The sequence below is a fragment of the Lissotriton vulgaris genome, chromosome 6 (assembly GCF_964263255.1).
Source record: "Lissotriton vulgaris chromosome 6, aLisVul1.2, whole genome shotgun sequence".
Classification (NCBI taxonomy): Eukaryota; Metazoa; Chordata; class Amphibia; order Caudata; family Salamandridae; genus Lissotriton; species Lissotriton vulgaris.
The window spans coordinates 1896822976-1896848416 of record NC_141694.1 but is presented as its reverse complement, the minus strand read 5'-3'; the positions used below and the strand labels follow the sequence as shown (position 1 = coordinate 1896848416).

The following is a 25441-nucleotide window of genomic DNA, read 5'->3' as shown; positions in this document are numbered from 1 at the left end:
CTCTAATCAGTGATTTATTAATTTCGTTTTAGGACCTATACCATTGTCTTACCAATCCTTATCATCGGTACCTAAAGTCCTAAGGGATCAAGGGAGTTAGCAAGAAAATAGGTTGAACAATAATACTTCATTTACCTTAAATAACCACAAACTTGGGGAAGATTTCAACTCTTTATCTATGAAAATTATTAAATGTCACAGTCCAAATATGCAAGATCAAAGCTCTTTCCATTAGGAAGATAATGATGAAAGAAATAATATGCAAAGAAGTTGTGAGACTTAATTTTGGCATTTAAACAAAGGTAGGGAAGAGAAAAGGGATGACAGACGATAACATACCCACATTTATGTATATTTACTTAAAATATTGTGAAGACCAACCCTGGTCACGGGCTGGGATAAAGGACAGAACCCCGAATATACAGGTGCCACCAGGATAAAACAGGTGCAGACCAGAATCAGGACAGGTAAAGCCAAATTGGATCAGGACAAGACCACCATAGGTTAAGACCAACACCCACAGCTAAAGTTGCTCTGCCAGCGTTACAGCCCTTTCTGCAGCTAACAGTCGAACCCCAATTGGGTCATCGAATCTTCTCCCTTAGAAACCCCGAAAATGTTATTGATTCTTCTGACAGAGTGCTCTGCCAGCACCCCTGCTCTCGATCGCCTATTGAGTGCGTTGGGTCAGTGACAGGTCAGCTATTCGGACAAAACTAACTAGCTAAGCCTACTCTAGTTATACTATTTTTCAGGGCAGTGTACCACCCCCCAATGTTGCAAGTGTAAGGATCCCCAATTTTGATTGGACAAAAAACGAGGAGAAGTCATCACACCATATCAAAATGAAACTTTTTTTTAGAATATTGAAATAAGCGTTCCCGCCCATAACCTTATTTTCCCATGCACGTTTATTCCACCCAACAATGGATGTTCTAATAGTAAATGCAATGTTATAATGTAACTTCCTTTTGAGTGTTCAACAGGTCATCTTCCCAGGGGCATCTCAGTCAAGACTGTCCCTGGCACTAATTCAATGCCATGACTTGGACTTTCTTGGTTTCTTGTGCGCATGTCCAAAATGGGTGCAGTGGGATTTCATCAGGCCCTAAATGTGATACATGCAAAAATTGAAAACAAAAAGTTTTAGAACAAAGTATAAATGAATGTTCTGTGTACCACTTATCTCTACTCTATTCCCGTTACTTTATTTTAACTATAGCGTTAGGGGTTAAGCAGAATGAACAATTTAGTGAAAGCAGCAAAGCAAGCATTATCACGTTATGACATAGAGAACCCATTTTAAGTTCTAGTGCGCAGAAGCAAAGTTTTCCCCTCATGCGAAAGGTACGTCATGTCACATGAGTATGACTGACGCATGCTCAAACAGATCCTGCGTTGTGGCGGCCATATTAATGCAAAAGAATTGAGGTTAGTAAAAGCACATAGGCAAGCTTCCCCTAGATACTAAAAATGTCACGTGGTGCAATATTAATAAGACAAAACATGTTGTTTAGTAGGTTTACAAGTTATTTAGAGAGGGCTGAGTCCGAGCAAGTCGCTTTTCGTGTGCAACCTTGCTCCATCAAAGTGCAGCTACTCCACCACAAGGGTCTCAAGGTGCTGCGGGAGGGGGGACAGCTCCGCTGAGTGCTAAGGTCATCCAAAGACCCAGGTCTTGAGGTCCTTGCTGAACAGAAGCAGTGTAGGGATGGGCCGGAGGTGGAGTGGGAAGGTGTTCCAGGTCTTGGCTGTGAGGTAGGAGAAGGCCTTTCCTCCAGTTCTGGTCTTGTAGATGCATGGGACGGTGGCCAGAGAGAGGTCAGCTGATCGGAGGTGTCTCTTGGGTGCGTGGAAGGTGAGGGGGTTGTTTAACTATGATTGTCCGATGTTCTGGAGGGCCTTGTATGAGTGGGTGAGGAGCTTGAAGGTTATTCTTCATTGAATGGGGAGCCAGTGGCGATCTCGGAGGTGTTGGGTGATGTGGTTGCGACGGGTGATGTGTAGGATCAGTCTGACTGTGGCGTTCTGGACGTTCTGGATTTAACATAGTCATTTCTTGTAGATTCTGGCATAGAGAGCATTGCTGTGGTCCAGTCTGCTACTGATGAGGGCGCGCATTACCATTTTTCTGGATTCAGATGGGATCTATCTGAAAGCTTTTCAGAGTATACGAAGGGTGTTGAAGCAGGCGGAAGATACGATGATAATCTGGCCTTTGATTGTGAGCGATGAGTCTAGCATTATGCCAAGGTTTCGTGCATAGTGCTATGCAAATAAATGATGGACGGAATGCTGAATAAATCATACATTCACCCCCAGTCAAGAGATCTGGGTTAAATCCATTGTTCTTTTGCTCGCCATGCTACCCCAGTTTAGACCCAATCATATGCAAATCAGTCTTGACCCTGTGGCGTAAATTAGGAAGGGCTAGTCCACCTTCTTTCAGTGGCCTATATAAAGTGTCTAGTGCTAAGCAAGGGGATTTCTTTGCCCAAATAAAAGATATAAACATGCTCTCTATTTTCTTAAAAAACTTCATCTGTAGAGTCACAGAATCAGCAGCGAACAAAAAATTATATAGTGGTAAAACTGACATTCGAATTAACCCAATTCGACCCCATAATGGAGAGAGGCAACTTATTCCATTTAGTGAATAGTGCCTTATTCTTACTGGAAAGGGGGGTTTAATTTAGTTCAAATAAGTTATTAATATTTTGTGTGAAATAAACCCCCAGATATCGCTTGGTTCTGGAATAAATTAATGAATACAATTCGTGCATTAAAGTGTCTTGTGTACAATTACATAATAAAATCTCAGTTTTTGATTTATTAATCTTATAACCTCCTAGGTCTTAATACATTTGAACAATTGACAAAACTCTTTTCTGATTTTCAATATCTGGTTTTAAAAACAACAGTATATCATCTGCGTATAATTTAATGGGAGTCATACCATCTACAGCTGGATTTATATTTGGTGAATCACGAACAGCGATAGCTAAAGGTTCAATGAAGAGGTCAAAAAGAATGCGTGATAAAGTGCAGCTCTGTCTTTTTCCCCTATTTATCATGCATGTTCCACTATTTCTAGCATTTATAACTATTTGGGCTTTTTCTCTCGTGTACATACTAGATATTAACTGAATCAATCTAATAGGAAATCTTTTTAAAGAATTATAAAAAGGCTCTCCCAGTTTACCAAATAATCACCTGTGCAGGCATGTTTTTCCGTGCAAAATAATCTAAAGCTTCAGTTAGAAAGATTGTATTAAAAGATAACTGTCTTATAGACACTAAACCGCACTGGTCGGAGTGGATAAAAGTCCCCAGGACCGAATTGATTTGGCTAGCTAAAAGCTTCATAATTTATAATCTACATTTAAAAGGTGAATGGCCTATATGAATTGATGTATTCATTATCTTATCCTTTTTAGGGCTCGCTGGTACTGCATCCGAAGGATGCGTCCAGCTGGAGCCTTTTAGTTGTCTGACTTGGGGGAATGAGGGACAAAAGTGTGTCACGAGCGTTTCTTCTAGATTTGCGTGCGCGTACGCGCACGTTCCGTCCCGCGCCGTGCACTTCCCTCCCATACTCCCAGCAAGTCAGCCAAACGGGCATGCATGTACACAGACACACACGCGCGCACACACACGCACTTACTTACACACACACACACACGCAGGCACCCAGACGCAGGCAGACACATACAGGCAACCCCCTCTCCCCTCCCCTCCCCTCTCTTACCTAACCGGGCTTCGCGCGCAGATTTAACATCGTGGACGCGCATGCCCAGCCTCCCGGCACCGTGCACATCTCCTGTCTGTCCCACATTCACACAGCGCCTCTCTCAATCACGCACGCGGCCCCCCCCTGAACACACACAGACACGCACATACACCCCCCCCCCTACAAGTAAGCCCCACTCACCCATCGACGTCCTCAGTCGCCCCTCCTGACTTCTGCAGCCACCGCGCGACAGCCGTGACGCTCCCGAACTTCCGGTTTCGGGACGTGCACGCTCACGGCTTGTTTATTTCTTCTTTTCCTTCCACGCTGCTATAATGGAGTAGTCCGTCGTTTGTCTCTACCGGTGTTAGTGTCTCTCGCACTGATGATGGCTGATTTTGCAGAAAATGCGCATGGCGGTGGGTGACTTGTTAAAAATCTAATTGACTTTTTAAATTGAATATTGGCTGTCTGTTGCACAATTCATGCCCTAACGAGCCTTCGTGTGGCTCCATGGATCGGGCCGAACAGCACTTTGGTTTTAGCTCCTTACAGGAGCAGGTTGTGACAAGCGATTTCCACGCTTCTGCTTTGTAGCAAGGGATCGGTTTGTCCTGCAGGTATGAATGCCAGCCTTACAGCAAGACAAGAACTTCCTCTCCCCGCTAGTTTTTGTTCCCGTAGAGTCAGCCGATCACTTGACAGAGCAGGCATTAGTATAAATGTCCCAGGCTATTAACAGCATTTCACAGCCAATGTGTTTCTACTAACCTTTGAAAGGCTAGAGAATTTGATATTAAAGCTTTTTAGCCTGCATGTAACTGAGCACAGCAACATTTGCACTTCGCCCAAGATTGTAAGAAAGTCGAATTGCCCAGTACGGGGAATGCAGGAGCTGGAAGAGAGAGACCTAGTGAGAGAAAGGTAGGAGATGCAAAGTCAGGGAAAGCCATGATGATGGGGAAAGACATGCGGAATAAGACGGGGACAGACCTGGAAGTAGAAAAAAAGTCAGGAAAAGAGGGAGAGGCAGAAAAAGGCAAGCAAAAGAACCATATAGATATGGAGACACAGAAATATAGGTAGAGAGATCGAAAAGGAAGACGGCTTAAAGAGACGGAAAAACAGACTCAGAGAAAGAAACGCATGTAAAGGGAGAGAAGAGACACGGAAGAACAGAGAAACGGAGAAAAATAGGGAGGAAAAGAGGCAGAATAAGACGGGGGGACGAAGGAGAGAGACGGAGAGGAAAAACAACAAGAGAAAAGCAAGTAAAGATGGAGACAGGCGACAGGTGGGAGGGAGTTAGGAAGAGATAAAGACAGAGAAAATCAGTGTCGCTGCCTCTATCTCTGCAACTAATATCTATTTGCCTGGTGCTCTATCTGTCACTGCATGTGTATTTCTCTTCCTTGTATGTCTGTCTCGATTGGCTTCTTTGTCCCTTACTTCCGCTGTTACCTTGTATTCTTTCTCAATACAAGCACCGAGTTTGGCTCACAATCTTTTGATGGGACTATTGTTTTCTTGGCTCAGCCGCCTGACCTGTATCTGCTGGGCTGAAGTACGATCAGGCCCAGGGCACAATCTGATCTTGCATCTACGGGGATAGCAGTCTTGACCTTTACTATATCTTTAGTCGTCAGTGGGTTGTGAGTTTCATGCCTTTTGCGTGTTTTACAGATAAAAAAAAAAATCTTTAACACTTGGGTAATTTAAATACATAATTGCCGGCTTTCTGGGGAAAGTCCGGGGGCTGGGGGTGTTAGGCTTGCGCTGATATGAACTTCTCCTTTCTGACACTACTGCATTGCACCATTTGTGTATTTTGAAGCTTTTACATTTATTTATTCAAATTAAACCTGGCGCATGTATTATAACCAGAATGCGGTAGTGATGTCCACACAGTTTCATCTGTAAACGCCACTCCGGTTGCACAGAGCTTATATCCTCATTTACAACTAGCTGAAATATTTGTTTTAGGTACTGTGGTTTTGCACAGAGTATCTGCTTCTCACCAGTGGAGCTTTGTTTTTGCCAGAGCTTTTTGTACATTGGTGCCGTGGATTTTTATTTCATATTGGCTAATTGCTTGAAGTTTTCCACCCACACAGGCAAGGGAACCAGTGGGCTATGCAAATACTTAAGTATTATACTGAATATTGTAAAGCTATCAAGGGGATTTTTTTTGAATCCCAATGAATTAAAAAGAAGTCGCGGAGGACAAGTTACTGTTCGCAAAACATTTTGTCAATCCACACATCACCACACACACAACCACACACACAACCACACACACATCACCACCCACACACAACCACACATACAACCACAACCACACACACACAACCACACACAAAACCACACACACAACAAACACAACACAGGCACAACCACACACACAACCACCCACACACAACCACACACACAACCACAACCACACACGCAGTCACACATACAGCACCACACACACACAACCATATACACACACAACCAAACTCAACCACACACCCAACCACACCCAACCACACACCCAACCACACCCAACCACACACCCAACCACACACACAACCACACACACAACCACACACACAACCACACACCCAACCACACACCCACACAACCACACACACACACACACAACCACACACACAACCACACACATCTATCTATCGCCCTCACTCTATCCATCTTTCTCCCTCTCTCTAGCTAGCTATCACCCTCACTCTATCTATCTATTGCACCGCCACAGCATCACTCAGGGGCACCACAGCATCACTCAGGGGCACCACAGCATTACTATGTGTTACCACAGCATCACTGAATGCCACAGCATCACACGTCGCCACTACAACATCACACAGCGCCACCACAGTATCAATCTGTCCAACCATTCAACAACAACTGGTTCAAATATGTTTTCTCAATGTTTCAAGCTTTATTACAAATGTCACAAAAAATTTTAATATTTCACTTCTGTTCTTGGATTTTCGTCACAATAAAATACACTGAAAATAATCTTCACAAAAGTAATTTACAAAAGTTTAAGCTATTGCCATTATAAATTACAATAACTTTTATTTAAAAATTAATTATTTAAAGAAATTAAAAGCCATTGTTATTCGTAATATCAATACATCTAAGTCATGTAAATACAAAACATGTTGCATTACAAATGGTATAGGTGTCACATTTGCAAAAGTTAAAAGTATTGGCATTGTAAATGACAACGCTATTAATTTCGCTATTTTCAAAACCACAACTTGAATAAAAAATGTGTCATTTACAAGACCAATAGCTCAAACTTTCCTAATGCGAGACCTATTGCATTGCAAATGCTTGTTTTATAAAGCTGACTGCCGTTGCTAAACAAAATGAATCCGGAATCTCCCCACCCTCCAAAACATGATTGGCTAATTTTAGTAGTTCTGGGTTTAAAACTGATGCAAAACTTTTATACGACTCTGCCGGAATGCCATCTTCCCCGTAGGCGTTACCATTTGCTCAGGGCTTTACTACTGTCTCAGTCTCACTAAGGGTACATTTTGCTACCAATGGTTGTATTTGGTTTTCTTTCAGCCTTGGGATTTCTAGCTTAACTAAAAAATCAGTAAGTGCTCTTATATCTCCTTGATGTTGGGTACCAGATATTGCTTTGTAATGCTTAAAAGATTATTTCCGAATTTCTTCAGGGTCTTTGATACTTGTCTTTGTCTCTGGATCTATTATTGATATTATCTTATTTTTCTCTGGGCGATCTCTTGTCTGCCAAGCCAGTAGCTTACTACCATACTCGCTCTTTTCAAATACCATTTGTAAAGATATGTTTTTAGTTGTGTATCCTTGTTCATCATAATACTCCTGCATGCATATTCTGGCTTTCCTAAGTAAGTCTTTGTTAGCTTATGTTGCTAAGCATTGTACTTTTAAACATGCCTGTTTAATTCTGTTTCATATATGAGAAAAACAAGGGTCCTAGACCTCAATTTAAACAGTGTATAAAGCAATCCTTAGTTGATTATTCAAGTGGATTCAGAGCATATAATCAATCACCAGCTCATTGTAATAAATACAAAAACAAAAGAACAAACAATAACACAACGGACTGAAATATTACCAAGTAATTTTAATTCATTGCTACATCCAAATGTTTTTTTTCTATTCAAGAGTTGTAAGATATCAACTCGTTCTTACCAAAGGATCACAACAATATACTCAATATATTCATAAATAGATGTACCCCCAACAAGGGAACGTGCATAGATAGAAGTGATAAAGATTGATATGTGTTTAAAGAAAAAAGGGAGAAGGAATCGGAAATTGGTGACAAAAATAATTACAATTAATGGAGGACAAGTAGGCAGTCGGTTACAAATCACCATCCAACAATATATATATTCACCCGGCCTAAGTATAGTTCATATGTATAGTTTTTGATCGGATATAAATTCCAAGCTAGGTACGTCCAATGAGGAACAAGGTCCAGGGTGAAATCAAAGGGTGACAGTTGACGTTTCGACTCGTCTTTAGGCTCAATGGGTAATTTACATCTTGGCCGTGTGAGTCTTCATCAGGACAAAGAAGAAGGAAGGGGCAGTTTCACCAAGATTGGGTGATCCTGATATCCCTAAAATGATTAAGGAACATATCAGCCATTGCACTTACACAAAATTAACTCACAAGCCCCATCGGGAACAAAGCTTACCCAAATGGGAGAACCATGAGAAGTTATCAACCGTGTGCAGACTCACTCACACCGGGAAGGGTATCCAATTACTCCTAGAGGGAAACATTAAATTAAAGCCTCAATTAGAACCAAATCCATGGATCTACTATTAGTATGATGACATAAATCATCCCGACATACCTTAATTTTTTTTCTCCAAAAGTCCCTTAGGTGAATTTACCGGTAATTCAATGTCTGGACTATTCTTCACGGGGAGCAGAGTCTAATGGGATCCCGGAATATTAAGGCACATCAAATCTGCAAGTGCAGTATCATAGATTAAAAAAGTATTGTATTATATGGGTCCAAGCATCAAGGTACTAACTAATACAGGTGCGGGTCATAGATGTTATAAACATGTACCTGGTGATGGAATTGAAAAGGTTTTAATATTCACGATTTCCTTGTTGCTTCGGCTCAATACGAATTCAAAGGATCCTTGGTGGCGTATCTACAGAAATAAGAGGGCACCTATGAATATACACCAACCACATAGGTGAGTCAAAGATAAATAATGAACGTAAAGCACAGTTTGCCCTACCTTAGCCACGTAGTCACCCCCCATACCGCATTGTCGGTATCTTGGACGATCGGAGGCCATGGAGGTGCCTGCAAAAAAGTTTTGGCCATAAGTACCCCCGATGTTATCATTCAAAGGACGCCTGCGAAAGAACGCTGCGAAACGGGCAACAAGAGTCGCTCCTACCTTATTCACCGGCGTCTCTGTGTTCAACGGGATCCCTGTGGACGTATCAAGACGTACACCAATGGGGAAGCCTTTCGTGCGAGGACGTAAAACGTCATCATGAAGGTGGAGGAAAGACTTATCCAGCCGTGTGAATGTCAATTTAAAATTAGTATTGACAGATATAGCCTGGTATATAGATGGAAGTACCATGCTAAATTATTCACATGAAAGAGCCCCAATCAAAAATAGATCTCAAGTTAATATGGTGGGGTATATAGATGGAAGTACCATGTTGAATTAGAAAATTCACACGAGAGATCCCAAGTCAAAAATAGAGTCTCACAGTGAGAAAAATGTTAAGTCCACGGAAGAATGCATCCGAGTATCCGAAGGGGGGGGCCCCATTAAATACATGTGAGTCTTCTCCACCCCTTTATTCGATACAACATAGCAACCTAAATATATTAGTGCATAGACACACATCATATTACAATTCATAATAAAAAAGACACATAAATATTCAAAAATACAATACAACATACAAACAAATATATACATATATATATATGTGCATAGAAAATTACAAAGTAGAAATATTTTAGATTAAAAGACTTATGTTAGTACAGTCAAGTTAAGGATGAAAAGGAGCAAAATAACACATGATCGAAATACATGTAAGTGCGTAAGTGTCATTACAGGTCTAACAAAGAGACTTGTCTCCTAATGTTTGTTTGGTTTAATTCTGTTTCAAGCTCGGCCCTTAATATCGACTTTTTCCTCTTCTTTACAATCTTTTTCGATGTAATATAGCCACATATCATGGCCTTATAAGCCTCCCATACAATTTCAATATTAGTTGAGTTATTATTTATTTTAAAATAATGACCTCTCTATATCTCCATATCTTTGCACCATTCCTAATCTTCGAGATTCACTTTTTTTAAATGTCCAACTTGTCTTTTTTCCTTAATTCCTGCTTCCTCCATTTTTACTAAGGCATGATCTGACAAAGCATTTCACACGTGAGAGTATGTTTTTAGCTGCGATTTAGTGTAGAGAGTCTGGCCCCTGACATATGCCTGCCTGAGTAACATGAGTATTCCCGTTTATACGGGAACTTTTCCCTCCATAAACCTAGCCCTTGCTTACCTTCTGAAATGGCTACTGCCATTGAGGGTTTATTTTGTCTACGCTTCCCTGTGAATGAATCCACCTCCGGCTATCGCAGAAAATGAAAATCCCCCCTACAATAAAAAAACCTGGGATATTAGGTAGGACCTCATCTAAATCTATAATTGGGGTTGGATTACCAGTTAATGGGGCGTATATTGTAGCTATCATAATCCTGTTGTTATTAAGAAATCCACTAAAATATAAGCCCATCTGCTCTCCGTATCTGTTTAGGAACAGTACCTTGTAGGGGGAAATGCTTTCTCACATACAGTTCTGTTTTGTTGCACTTGCACATGATAAACACTTGATATCTGGCCCATTGCGTGAACATTTTGAAATCTGGTTCCCTTTTACGTCTCACACCTGTGATGCATCGCGAAGCGATGTCGCTGCGAGGCCTATTGTGATCAGTTCTGCTTACAAGGAGCTAAGGGAGACAAGAGATGTGCACGCGCCGCCTGCCGTAATCGGATGAGGTCGCGCACACGTTCACCATCTCCTGTCTGCCCTAGCTCCTACAGCACACAGAGACACACGCACACGCACGCACACACACACACAGACATTCGCACACACATCCCCTCTCCCCCCACCTGTCATCGGGCTCTTTTTACACACGCACGCATACATACACACGCATACACACACACGCGCATACACAGACACACACAGACACACACGTGCGCACACATCTCCCCCCTCACACCCCACTCACCTGGTTCTTTTCGCGTGACCCTCTCTCCCTCAGCAGCCAGCGGGTCAATCTCGGAAACAGGCGGGGCTCTCCACGAGCACGGGAGCCCCGCTAGCTGACACGGAAATCTTCAAGCTGGCTTCACAGGCACAGAAGCGCGGGGTAGGCTCCCGTCTGCATCCTGTATTTTTGCGCCCCCCCCCCCGTCCCAACACAGGTTGCCTGGCTTCCTGTTCAAGCCGGGCTGCGGCGGTGAGTTTTTTTCAATACCAGCAGTGGCAGTGAGCTGGTAAAACTTTTCTTTTCTTTTTACAAAAAAGTAGAAACGGGTGACATGAGATGCGTTTTAGGCCTTTCTTCGAGGTCAGAATTAATTATGCGTTTAATAACTCATTATTTTAGAAGCGCCCCGGTACAGCGCTCGTAATGCTTTCCTGCAAAAAACACCCCTCCCACCTCCCAAACAGCATCGAGCAGCAATCGCCATGGGCATTTATTTATTTAATAGAAGGCCTGTAAAGCTTGTTCAAATTGGCTGTGTTGGCAGGTAACGTGACAGCAAACTCTGCATCAACTAGCAGATTTGGACTGTCTAGTTCTTGTGGGACGTTGGAGTCGAAGTAAAATGAGTATCGTTTCTCTTTATATGCACCCCCCACACATACACACTTTAGTAATTGTGAAAATAAAATGCCTTGATGACGAGATATTAAAGTGTATAGCAGGCTTGGTGAGTATATATTCCCCATCTGCTGGCGTCGATACCTGCTAGTGCACAGCACCCCAGGAAGCAGAGGCGGCCTATAATCTCATAGCACCCAGGCTGCAAACACATTTGGCGCCCGGGCTGCTGCTGGTCATTAATGCGAAAAGCAATGGGGATACAGTTTATAGTGCAACCTAACGCAATCAATGCCTCTGAACGCCAACACTACTGCACCTCTCTTAACCCACCCCACATCTTACATTCACACTAGTGAGAAGGCGGTGCAGTAATCAATCAATCAATAAATTTGTAAAGCGCGCTGCTCACCCGTTAGGGTCTCAAGGCGCTGGGGGTAGGGGGGGTGCTGCTACTGCTCGAAGAGCCAGGTCTTGAGGTGTTTCCTGAAGCTGAGGTGTTTCGGGTTCTGTCGTAGGTGTGTGGGGAGGGCGTTCCAGGTCTTAGCTGTTAGTTAGGAGAATGATCTTCCACCGGTGGTGGCTCTGAGGATCCGTGGAATGGTGGCGAAGGCGAGGTTGGAAGAGCTGAGCTGGCGGGTGGGGGTGTATAACGTGAGTCGGCTGTTGAGGTATTCCGGGCCTCTGTTGTGGAGTGCTTTGTGTGCGTGGGTGAGCATTCTGAAGGTGATCCTTTTGCTGACGTGGAGCCAGTGAAGATTCTTCAGGTGGGTTGAGATGTGGCTGTGGCGGGGGATGTTGAGGATGAGTCGTGTGGAGGCGTTTAGTATGCGCTGGAGACGGTTCTGGAGTTTGGCGGTTGTTCCGGCGTAGAGGGTGTTCCCGTAGTCCAGTCGGCTGGTGACGAGGGCTTGTGTGACTGTTTTTCTGGTTTCGGTGGGGTTCCAGCGGAAGATATTCCGGAGCATGTGCAGGGTGTTGAAGCATGAGGGTGATACAGCGTTGACTTGTTTGGTCATGGTGAGTAAGGAGTCCAGGATGAAACCCAGGTTGCGTGCGTGGTCCGTGGGTGTCGGTGCGGCGCCCAACGCCGGGGGCCACCAGGAGTTGTCCCATGCCAAGGGGGTTTGTCCGAGGATGAGGACTTCAGTCTTGTCCTAGTTGAGTTTGAGGCAGCTGAGCTTCATTCAGTCCGCTACCTCTTTCATTCCTTCCTGGAAGTTGGATTTGGCTATGGCTGGGTCCTTGGTGAGGGAGAGTATCAGCTGGGTATCGTTGGCGTAGGAGATGATGTTAATGTTGTGCTTGCGTGTGATGGAGACGAGGGGGCTCATGTAGATATTGAAGAGTGTTGGGCTGAGTGAGGATCCTTGGGGTACGCCGCAGATGATTTCAGTCGCTGAGGAGGAGAAAGGGGGGAGGCGGACTCTCTGCGTTCTGCCGGTGAGGAATGAGTTGATCCATTCCAGGGCCTTCCCCTGGATTCCTGCGTTGTGGAGGCGGTGTATTAGGGTGCGGTGGCATACGGTGTCAAAGGCTGCTGAGAGGTCCAGGAGGATGGGGGCTGATGTTTCTCCGTCGTCCATCATGGTTATGATGTCGTCTGTGGCTGCGATGAAGGCAGTCTCGGTGCTGTGTTTTGCTCGAAATCCGGATTGGGAGGGGTCGTGCGGTCAACTGTTTGTTGACGGTCTTCTCCATGACTTTAGCTGGGAATAGGAGAAGAGAGATGGGCTGGAACTTCTTGAGGTCCCTGGGTCTGCGGAGGGTTTTTTCAGGAGGGCGTTGATCTCTGGGTGCTTCGAGCTCTCCGGGTAGGTCATTGACGTAAAGGAGCTGTTTATAACGTTCCGCAGGTGGGGTGCGATGATTGTGTCGGCCTTGTTGAAGATGTGGTGGGGGCACGGGTCGGAGGGGGAGCCGGAGTGGATGGTGTTCATGACGTGGATGGGGTCTTCACTGCTGATCGGGGTCCAGGTGTTGACGGTGTTGGTGGGGGTCGTAGGACAGGAGTCCAGTGGTGGGGGTTGGGGTCCGAAGCTGTCGTGTATGTCTACAATCTTGTGGTGGAAGAACGTTGCAAGGGAGTTGCAGAGGTCTTGCGAAGGGGTGATGTCGTTGTTGCTGGCGTTCGGGTTCGAGAACTCTTTGACGATGCTGAAGAGTTCTTTGCTGTTGTGGGCGTTGTTGTCTAGTTGTTCCTTGAGCGATGTCCTCTTGGTGTTCCGGATCTGCTGATGGTGTTCGCGGGTGGCGGGTTTGATGGCTGTCATGTTCTTCGTTGTCTGTTCTTTGCGCCAGTTCTTTTCGAGAGTTCGGCAGGCTTTCTTTGCAGCTTTGAGAGTGTCCGTGAACCATGAGGGTTTGTCATTGGCGCAGTTGGTGATCCAGTGTGCGAGGTTGAGCGCTGCGATGTCAGTGTCAGGAATGTTGGTGTCGGCAGGTGGGTTGTGGCTTAGTGATGTGGTAAGCTGGTCCGTGGTGATTTTGCTCCAGCATCTGTGGGGGATCCGATGCCTGTGGTGGTGAGATGTGGTCTTCTTGAAAGTGAAGTGTACGCAGCTTTGGTCGGTCCAGTGTAGTCATGTGGCGTGGTTGAAGGCGATCTGGTCGCTGGCTGAGAAGATGGCGTTGAGGGTGTGGCCGGCGAGGTGAGTGGGGGCGTCCACTAGTTGCTTGAGTCCGAAGCTGGCGAGGTTGTCAAGCAGTGTGGTGGTGACGCTGTCGTTGTTGTTTTCTAGGTAAAAGTTCAGGTCTCCTAGGAGGATGTAGTCTGGTGAGGCTAGGGCGTGCGGGCTGATGGGGTCGGCGATGGCTTTGCTGAATTGTACACGTGGGCCCGGGGGTCTGTAGATGAGCGTTCCTCTGAGGGTGGTCTGGGGGTCGGTGTGGATCTGGAAGTGTAGGTGTTCGGCGGTGGGGATGGTGTCTTCGAAGTTGGTCGTGATGCTGATGGTGTTCCTGTAGATTATGGCGATCCCTCCTCCTACTTTGTTGATGCGGTCCCGCCGGGTGATTTTGTAGCCCTCCGGGATGGCTATGGCGATGTCGGGGGCCGAGGAGGTGTTCATCCAGGTTTCCGTGAGGAAGGCGACGTCTGGTGCTGTTTAGTCGAGGAGGTCCCAGAGGTTGATGGCGTGCTTGTGTACCGAGCGGGTGTTGAGGTGGATGCACTTGAGGTGGTTGTTGTTGCTTTGTTTGGTGGGCGTAGAGCGGTTTTGGACACAGGTGAATCTGCAAGCTTGACAGGTGAAGGGTCCATGGGTGAGCTTGGGGGTGGCTCGATAGCAGGTCGTATCTCAGTCGGTTGGTCTGGGTCCGGCGAGGTCCAGCGGTTCTGGCGCTGGGCGCGGTCCAGGCGTGGATGGGCGTAGACAGGCTTGCCTTTGGCGCGCAATTGGTGCACCCGCTGCGTGTGACCGCTGTGCGTACGCGTGGACTCCGCCATAAGAGGCCAAGTGGGAGGGAGGAGCAGCTGGGAGGCGGGAGCGGGGCGGCGAATGGGAAGCGGGGACCGGGTACAGAAAGGAAAGAGGGGCGGGCCACAGGGGAGCAGCGGCGGGGAACGGGGAGCGGGGGAGTACCGGCGGGAAAAACAAAGGAGGCAAGGGGGCAGAATATAAAAAGACAATCACAGTACAATCACGGGCAGCAGGTCAAAATACAAGAAAATACAGATTACAGCACAATCACAAAACCAGGATACTTAGCTGCAGGAGCAGCGGCGAACTTGCGGTAGCAGTGGAGGAGCCTGAGCACAATCACCGGGAGCTGCGCAGTGCATGGAGCGACCCGCCCTAAGGTGGGGTCAAGGGTCGCAGCTCACCACTGCGTGGACTCCGCCATAAGAGGCCAAGTGGGAGGGAGGAGCAGCTGGGAGGCGGGAGCGAGGCGGCGAATGGGAAGGGGAGATCGGGTACAGAAAGGAAGGAGGGGCGGGCCGCAGGGGAGCAGCAGCGGGGAGCGGGGGGAGTACCGGCGGGAAAAACAAAGGAGGCGAGGGGGCAGAATACAAAAAGACAATCACAGTACAATCACAGGCAGCATTTCAAAATACAAGAAAATACAGATTACAGCACAATCACAAAACCAGGATACTTAGCTACAGGAGCAGCAGAGAAATTGCGGTAGCAGAGGAGGAGCCTGAGCACAATCACGGGGAGACGCGCAGTGCGTGGAGCGACCGCCCCTAAGGTGGGGTGAAGGGTCGCAGCTCACCACTGCGTGGACTATGCCATTAGAGAGTTCAAGTGGGAGGGAGGAGCAGCTGGGAGGCGGGAGCGGGGCGGCGAATGGGAAGGGGGGGTCGGGTACAGAAAGGAAAGAGGGGCGGGCCGCAGGAGAGCAGCGGCGGGGAGCGGGGGGAGTATCGGCGGGAAAAACAAAGGAGGCGAGGGGGCAGAATACAAAAAGACAATCACGGGCAGCAGGTCAAAATACAAGAAAATACAGATTACAGCACAATCACAAAACCAGGATACTTAGCAGCAGGAGCAGCGGCGAACTTGCGGTAGCAGCGGAGGAGCCTGAGCACAATCACAGGGAGCCGGGCAGTGCGTGGAGCGACCGGCCCTAAGGTGGGGTCATGGGGTGGGAACATGCGGGATGTCAGGGGGGGCTAAAGGGGGTTGGGAGGAAGCTTGCAAGAGTTAATAGGTGCTAAACAGGGTGCTTGCAGCATATTAAAAGAAAACAGATTAAAAGCAATTATGAAGAATAACCATCCTGTTCAAAGGTAGACTGCTGCATGCACAACCTTCATACAGACAGGTCTGTGAGCCCTTCTAAAGTTTGTCAGCCGGGCCTCTCAGGCGACACCCTTCAAAGGCCGGAGGAAGGAAGGGCAGGAGTTCAGTGCGGGACAGGGGAAGGTGGCCGGGGAGAAGTGGCCGTCTGCTGCCTGTCGGCAGGAGGCAACGGGGAGACGTGTGGTCACCCAGGAGGGGGCTGAGTGTAGTCTGCACAGGCTGAGGCGGTGGTGGGGGCTGTGTACTGCCACGGACAGTGAGAGGGGGCTCGGTGTACTCTATACAGACAGGGATGTCTGCGTACTACGCACAGACAGGGACAAGGTACTCCGTGTACTCTGTGCTGACACAGGGGGTGTACTGCTCCCAAGCAGGGAGGGTGAGGGTCGGTGTACTCTGCACAGATACGAGAGGGCTAAATACTTCCCAGAGACGGGGAGTAGCGTGTCTGTGCTCTGCTCACTATCCTACAGTAGCGCTGCGCACTACAGAGAGGCAGAAGGCACTGTGTACTGGCCCAGAAATGGAGTCTGTGTACTTCTCACGGACAGCAGGGGTTCGGTCTATGCACCACTCACAAACAGGAGAGGTTCTTAGTGCTCACATACAACAGCTTATCTGGATACTCTGCACAGACCGGGTAGCTGCGTGCTACTCCCAGGACTCTACTGCCTACAGACAAGAGAATGTCAGCAGTGGCGCTGTGCAATACAGAAGACAGGAAGAGGGGGGCATCTGCCCTGCGCACAGACATCCAAGTCATCGAGGGAGGGCACTGCGATCAGTACTCCGGGAGCCAGTCACTTGGCGGCACTTAATTTCCCGGATTCAGTCACAGCCGGGCCCCTGCAGCCAGACCTCAGTCCTCCGCATCTGTTTCACCCCAGAAACCGAGATGCTTCTCCGCTGCCTCTTACGGCATCCAGCGGTACAAAAGGGGGTGGTGATGGACGGAGCATCTGAATCAATCAAACACTCACACCCAGTCAAAAGATCTGGGTTTAATCCATCACCGTTCTTTAGCCCACTCTGCCACCCCAGTTCAGACATGGCTATATGCAAACCAGTCTGACCCTGTGCCTCATGGGAACAGTCCAGCCCGAACTGACAAGCCATGTCTTCCCTGGACCGGAAACAAGCTTCCGAGACCGGTTTCTGGCATTCCAGCAGTCTTCAGCCCGGCTTGCTTGAATCCAGTGGCAAAGTGAGCAAGGGACTCACGTACACTTTTGTACCGCTTTTGGCCTCCATAAGTGTGGCAGGGTATGCTCAGACGTGAGCCCCTTGCTCACTTTGCCACTGGATTCAAGCAAGCCGGGCTGAAGACGGCTGGAATGCCAGAAACCGGTCCTCGGAAGCTTGTTTCCGGTCCAGGGAAGACATGGCTTGGCAGTTCGTGCTGGACTGTTCCCATGAGGCACAGGGTCAGACTGATTTGCATATAGCCATGTCTGAACTGGGGTGGCAGAGTGGGCTAAAGAACGGTGATGGATTAAACCCAGATCTTTTGACTGGATGTGAGTGTTTGATTGATTCAGATGCTCCGTCCATCACCACCCCCTTTTGTACCGCTTTTGGCCGCCATAAGTGTGGCAGGGTAAGCTCAGACGTGAGTCCCTTGCTCACTTTGCCACTGGATTCAAGCAAGCCGGGCTGAAGACGGCTGGAATGCCAGAAACCGGTCCTCGGAAGCTTGTTTCCGGTCCACGGAAGACATGGCTTGGCAGTTCGGGCTGGACTGTTCCCATAAAGCACAGTGTCAGACTGATTTGCATATAGTCATGTCTGAACTGGGGTGGCAGAGTGGGCTAAAGAACGGTGATGGATTAAACCCAGATCTTTTGACTGGTTGTGAGTGTTTGATTGATTCACATGGTCCGTCCATCACCACCCCCTTTTGTACCTCTTACAGCATCAAGAGCACCACAGCAGCAAGTGCAGCTGAGTGGAGGCCACTGCGATCACTGCTCACTGCAGCTGCAGAGTGGAGTCCGTTCTCCTTCACTGCACACCTGGGACAGCAGTGAGTCTGGAATGACTGAACTCCCTGCTAAACGGAATCAGTCTCCCTCGTAGCGCCAGAACTTGAGAACTGCTGCAAAGCGCTACACTGGAATCACTGCTGCAAAAATGAGCATTTGCAATGCAGTAGGTCTCGCATTTGCACAAGTGTAAGCTATTGGCATTGTAAATGACAATGCCTTTTTTATATTTTAAAAACGAAAACAAAAATAAAAGGCATTATTATTTGCAATGTCAATAGCTCAAACTCCTGTAAATGCGAGACCTATTGCATTGCAAATGCTTGTTCTAAATGTAGTGTGTTTCCTGAATCAATACTGTAAATGTAAATGTATGTATGTAATCTGGGGAGTGTCCTCTTAGCCATATATCTATTGCTCTAGTCTTAAATTTGTTATTTAACCCACTAGCACTCAGCATCACAATCTAATTATTTCTCTAAATTGCGCTGTCATTTCATAATATTGATTACATATCTGAAAGGTTTGTCAAAGTATTGTTGCCTTAGACAATAGTACACTGTGCAAATCAAGATAACCAAAATGACCATAATTTTTTCTCCCTTAACCCTGTGCCCATTTACTTTCTGTGTAGTCTCCCCGCATCTACCATTCTTCATCCTGTCATATTTACTCATTGTGCAGGATATTCTTTCAGATTGTTTAATAAAGTGCTGCATATGACTTGAAAGTGTGTCATGTGTATGTGCTGTAATAGACTTGGTATTCACTTGTCTAATCACCTCGTAAGACATCTTGTCATGTAGTTCCTAGGAATCCCCCAGGACCTGCGTCTTTTGGACAACCTAAACTGAGGGCTTGGTGTCCCTCCCGCTTCCGAAACCCCCACAGGATATGTCAGCCTTTAGAACAGCTAGCTCTACTGTGCCACTGCCAACCACCTGTATTCTACAGTGGTGTAGGTAGGTTCTGGCAACCACTGAACATGACAACCCTGATTCTTCAGGGATCGTGGCAAACTGATCTACTGCACTGACCTACACAAATGACTTCTTACTAAATTCAGTATTGTAGCTACTTTTAGAGCAGCCTACTTTTCTGGGTTATGTGTATTTATTTTTTTATGTTTCAGCATAAATGTGCTTTCATGTAGAATCTGAGGCTTAAAACTAAGAACTAAGTGAGTCTCTGTGGATGAACCCAGTGCCAGTCAGCGATGACTGAATTTGAATTTTAAAATATTTATAGAGCGCTCTTATACCGAAATCGGTTTCATGGCGCTAGAGGCAGAGGACCAGTGGGTGCGGAGGAAAGGGTTATACGGTTATACGGCTACAAATCTGGAGAACAGGAGGGTCTTCAGATGTCTGCGAAATTCCAGGTAGGAAGATGACGATCTAAGAGAAAAAGGGAGTGAGTTCCAAAAGGAAGGGGCCAGCACTGCAAATCTGGCCCCACCGGACTTCTGTTTCCTAAAGCGAGGAACTGACAAAAGGGCCAAGTGAGTGGAACGAAGTTCTCGGGAAGGAAGGTAAGGGGAGATGGCTTCACACAGGAAAACGGGAGCGGTCCCTGCTCTAGCCTGGTAGGTGATACATCCAAGCTTAAAAAGGGCCCTCTCCCTCACTGGGAGCCAGTGGAGAGACTGCAACAGAGGGGTCGTGTGGCTGAACCTGGGGAGTCCGTAGATCAGGCGAGCCGCCTGATTTTGAATTTGTTGGAGCCGGCGAAACAGATAAGCCGGCGCCCCATTGTAGATGACGTTCCCATAGTCAAGGCGCGAAAGCACCATGGCCATGAGAATGAGCTTGAGTGCAGCAGTTGAGAAGAAGCGGGCGACCTTTCGGATGATCCGCAGAGAAAGGAAACAGGCAGATACAACTGCATTGATCTGAGTATGAAGGGTAAGCATGGGATTGATGAAAATACCCAAGGTTTTAACCTTGGGAACAGGAATAGGGGGAGGGCCAAGGGCAGAGGGCCAGAAGGAAGGGGACCAGGGACTGCAACCACCCCCCGTCAGGACCAATTCGGTCTTGTCCGGATTCAGTTTGAGGTGGTTGCAGTTCATCCACCCTTGGATAAAAAGCATAACCTTCTGGAAATTAGAAGCTGAGGAAGGAGAAGAGGAAAGATTGAAAACAAGTTGGAGGTCGTCGGCGTAATTAAACACCGAGACCTCCATCTGCTGTAAAGAAAAAATGAGGGGTGAAATGTATAAATTGAAAAGCAAGGGGGACAGGGAAGAGCCTTGGGGAACTCCGCAAGTCACCCTCCTAGGAGGAGCAGAGAAGTTGGCAAGATGGACAGCCTGTTCCCTGTCCGTCAAAAAAGAACGGAGCCAGGCATAGGCCGAGCCCCCAATGCCTGCCGCTTCGACACGGGTCAACAAGATGTCATGATCCACCGTGTCGAACGCGGCGGACAGGTCTAACAGGACTAGAGCCTGTGGCCGGCCGATGTCAATGCCCTCTCTTAACTGATCCATCACCGACACAACTACCTTCTCGGTAGAGTGCAGCGGGCGAAAGCCCGCTTGGCGAGCGGCCAAGCAGCCTGTGGATTCCACAAAGGAGCTCAGGGACCTGGTGATATGAGCCTCTGAGACCTTAGCGAGGTAAGGGAGGAGAGAGATCGGGCGGTAATTGGCGGGCGCAGAGGGATCGGCGCCAGGCTTTTTCAAAATAGGAATAATGACTGCTGATTTATGGGCAAGGGGGACAGTGCCAGAGTTAAGGGAGTGATTGATGAAAGTAAGTGGTGGGGTGTAGCAGTTAGAGAAGAGCTCTTTTAGGGCAAAAGCAGGACCAATGTCTCGAGGGGAGCCTGATTTGATCTGCGCTAGAAGAAGGAGCAAAGAGTCTCGGGTGAGGGGAGGGAACTGAGTAAAGGAGGGGGGAAGGGGGGGTGAGGGAACAGCAGAAGGTACCATGGGTGGGGGTGGAATGTTGGCCCTGATGAGGGAAATCTTCTCAAAGAAAAAGGAATTAAGGGAGTTACAGAGTGTTTGGGACGGGGGGATTTTAGAGACCACCCTGTCAGAGGCCGCCAATTCATGAATGGTATTGAATATCTCCTTCGGTTGGTTTTCTGCTGCTAAGATTCTGCCAGAGAAGTACTCCGTTTTAGCTTTTAGAATGTCGCATTTGTACTCTTTTAGGGACTGGCAGTAACTAGCCTTAAGGAGAGGGCAGTAAGTGCGCCGCCAGGCGCGTTCCGCTCTACGGGTCGCAAGTTTTTTCCCCCTGAGGGCGGGAGTGAACCATCGGTTGGCCCCATGGGCGCGTTTAACAGTCACTCTCTTAAGGGGGACGGTGGAATTACACGCCTTTAACAGCCAGTTGTTAATGGCTGAGAGCTGGGAGGAAGGGGACAGATCATTAAGCTCCGGGCTGGTAGCCTCCAGGGAGGAGCAAACTGCCGGGAGGGCCGCCTTATCCCACTTTCTGGCCCAGATGTTTTTGGGCAGGGGGGGTTTAGGTGGCCGTCCGAGGCTGGCTGTGAAAGAGATGAGGGAATGGTCTGACCAAGAACAAGGGGAAATGGTTGAAGGGCCCATAGAGATGTTAAGGGACCAAATTTGGTCAAGTTGATGACCTTTGATGTGTGTGGCCGAACTCAGCTGAGAGGAGAAGTTAAGACTGGCCTAGAACAAACCGTAAGCACCATGTGCTCAAAATATTAACAAGGTATTGAGTTGCACACTGGTTCTGGCAAGACTGTCCTAGCCATTTCCAATGCATGATGCTACATGTAAGCAAACACATTTGTTACTCACTGTAGAGTGCTCCCTTGCATGACAAGTTGTAGCCCAGTGCTTGGTCACATTTGATATGTTTCATACTTTGTTTTCTTCAGAAGAGCAGGTCTTAGTGAGGGGTTGGTCATGTGCTGCTGCGGGCATGTACTGTACTAGTGAGTGAATCTCCTTCTTTCCCCTTTGGTCAGAGGTGGTCCTGGGAAAAAGTAATCCAAGTGAATAGTATTGTTCCGTGGCATACCCACAGCATGGGGGACCTCATATATACTATGTTTGTCCTACAATGTCCGTGCACAAAGCAAACAATAATTAAAGCAAAAGTCTGTAAAACAGGATTCTCCAACTAGTAGCTTATGAGCTTCTGGTAGCTCTCCAACTAGATAGAAGTAGCTCTCTTATATGCATCCCAGGCTACGAAATTGCAACGTTTTGATTTGTTGAATTAATATCTACAGCCCAAATGTGTGTATTTAAGACAAAAAAGTGTGTGTTTTCGGAACTCATAAGTTAATATTTGGAGACAAAAATGTCTTAATGTCCAAAATATATGTAAAGCTACTATCTGAGTGATAAATCATACACTATTACTGATATTACAACCTTGGTGCTAGGGGCAGGGGCAGCTATGGATGTCATATTAACCGTATTTAGGCATTCCAATCTGAAAAGGCTTTTTTACCTTACTGCTGGTAGTCCTGCCGAATGTACTGAAGTGATCACTGTGAGTAATCTAGCATTTGGTGGCCACTAATGTGATCTTGTCTGATGTGGTCACTATTACAGCACAAATAATATTAGTAGCTCACAAGGTTGGTGATCTCTGCTCTAATTAGCCTACACCAGATGCTAGTGCGCTCGCTGGCACCTCTGACACCTGTGTGCTCCCAGGCCACAGCAGACTTCACTTGCCGGCAGGCTCAGAATGTAACAGTTAAAGATCCGACATGCTCTGCTCTCAGTGCCACAATGTTACATTTAATCTGCCCTGTGACCCGAAGATCTGGGCGGGGCTTGCCTGATGCCTGGCTGCCGCAGTTAATTTATGTGTGGCAACTTGGCCGTGGCGCTGTGTGGGGACGCAACGTCACGTCCTGCTGACAGGGTGCGAGCCAGGAGTTAAATTTTGTAATGAAATTGGAGGTGGAGGATGGCTGCTCAGTGGTTAGCGGGCGGCACCGGAATCATGGGGTCCGGCTGCCTTGCCACACTGCTGATCACACCTGCTCTGTGGGACAAAATCATTTTATGGCTGCCGGCGAATATTTAACAATGGATAAAAACGCACGTGTGTAAGTAATGTACCATACTTTCATAGTAGCTGAGAATGCATGAGATCGGTAGGTGCAACTGAATGGAACAAGAATAGAGCTCCCAGAGTGCGCCGTGTCATTGCATGAATCCGCAGAACTGAAAATGTGATGCCCCGATATCTTGGCAGGCCAAGCACCCAGCCACACTATCTCTACATGTGGGTGCTACATTCATCCAGGTGTCACCAGCTCACAAGTGAAATGGCAGAGACAGTAAAATCTGCCCATGTTTCCAAGGGTAGATTCATTGCCTGGATGACTGCTCCACATGGTGTGAAGTGGCTGCCTCCAGTCAGTTTAACGCCATCCCTTGCAATCCTGACAAGTACCACGCATCAGGCTTAGCATTTACTTTGGGGGCTGCATTCACATGGCGTCAAGTGACTGCAACAATATACATTGTGTCAATTTACTGGGCGTAGTGACAGGAAGTAGTCACTCGTGAGGTGGGCCACGGCGCAAAAGAGGGGCAGTTACGTTTCTTTGGTTTGCTTGCATGCACTGCTCACATTGCTCTCTGTGCCGCCCGTTAATTGGTGCCCGTAGCAACTGGATTGAAGGGACATCCCACAATCTTCATTACAAAGAGACTGGCGGAGACTCGTCGTAGCCGTGGCCCGCTCAGGTCTGAATTACTTTTTGAAAATTTCATTTAAATGTTCAGCCTGACTGAGCCTGTAGCTCTGCTCACTGGCTGCTCTCGTCAGACTGGTGCCGCAGAGGGCCGAGCTCTGCCATTTAAATGGCAGTGGATACTTGAAAATATAATTTATTTTACAGCCCTGACTGAGCCTCTATAGCTCGCTGCTCTTTATCTCCTAAGGCCCGTAAAGAAATCTAAAATGTAATGATTTAAAATGGAAAACACAAATGTAAGTCATTATCAATATAATTCACATCTAGTTTTCCAGAGGGGGCACAGCAGAAAGAGTCACACTGGAGCCGACATGTTCAAGCCCTGGTATGATCATGTGAGGTGGAGCCCGGTGGGTGGTGCTGCCGGGGTTCTGCCCCAGGTCTCTGTTGCTAGCACGTCTTTCTCACTTTCTCATATAATTCATGCTCAGCTGTGTATGGATGGGGGCCTCGCTTCTACTAGGCTGTCACTTATGTACACAGATGTTAGTTACTCCTTCAAATGGTGTGTGAGCTGATTTTCTGGGCTGTCCTACCAATTTTAGGGTATATTATACTGACAGCCAGAGTTATGTTTTTTCTTAATTTTATATTTTCAGGTAAACTGTTTTCTAAAAAGTTCTCATGATTTCTTAGGCCATAAACAATTACATGTTTAAACAAGAATGTTTCCAAGGTGACAACTACGTGTAAAGAGAGTATTAAAAATAATGCTAATTTAGGTGACCACTACATGTAAAGATAAAGCAGAATTTATTCACAAGAGTCAATAAGTCGTATAACAGGTTCTACGACTTATTGACTCTTGTGAATAAATTCTGCTCACCATACTATATTCTTGGTAAGTGAGACCACAGAGTTCTTCAGTAAAAATTATGGTACTTAAAAATTACTGTGCGGTTGGGCGCATCAGTTTTATTAGCTTTATCTTTAATACTCTCTTTACACGTAGTGGTCACCTTGGAAACATTCTTGTTTAAACATGCAATTGTTTATGGCCTAAGAAATCATAAGAGCTAATGGATCTTGGTGATCGCACGCAGTTGTTTTATATTCTTGGTGCATGGAAAATTTGGCTGGTCAACACACTGTTGACGCAGGCTCAGTTACGCACAACCTTACTACAATTTAACGATCAAACTACACTTTAAACATAGTCTTCATATTTTTAATTCATATGCATCTTGACATTCAGTCAAGCTTTTTTTCAGAAATAGTAAGTGTACATATAATCATCACAATATTTACAAAAAATTCACAAAAAATTCACTGCAGTATATACAATGTAGAGCATTAGATTCTTTGGTGTACATCATAGTTCGCCCAATGCATTTCGGGACAAAAGTAGGGTCCCTTCGTCAGGGGCAATGCTG

General features: G+C 46.8%; 1 protein-coding gene across 3 annotated transcripts in view; it reads left to right on the top strand.

Annotated features, from left to right (window-relative positions):
- The window catches only part of LOC147709820 (uncharacterized), a 66254-nt gene that overhangs the window by 495 nt on the left and 40318 nt on the right, over positions 1 to 25441 (top strand). The window lies entirely within an intron of this gene.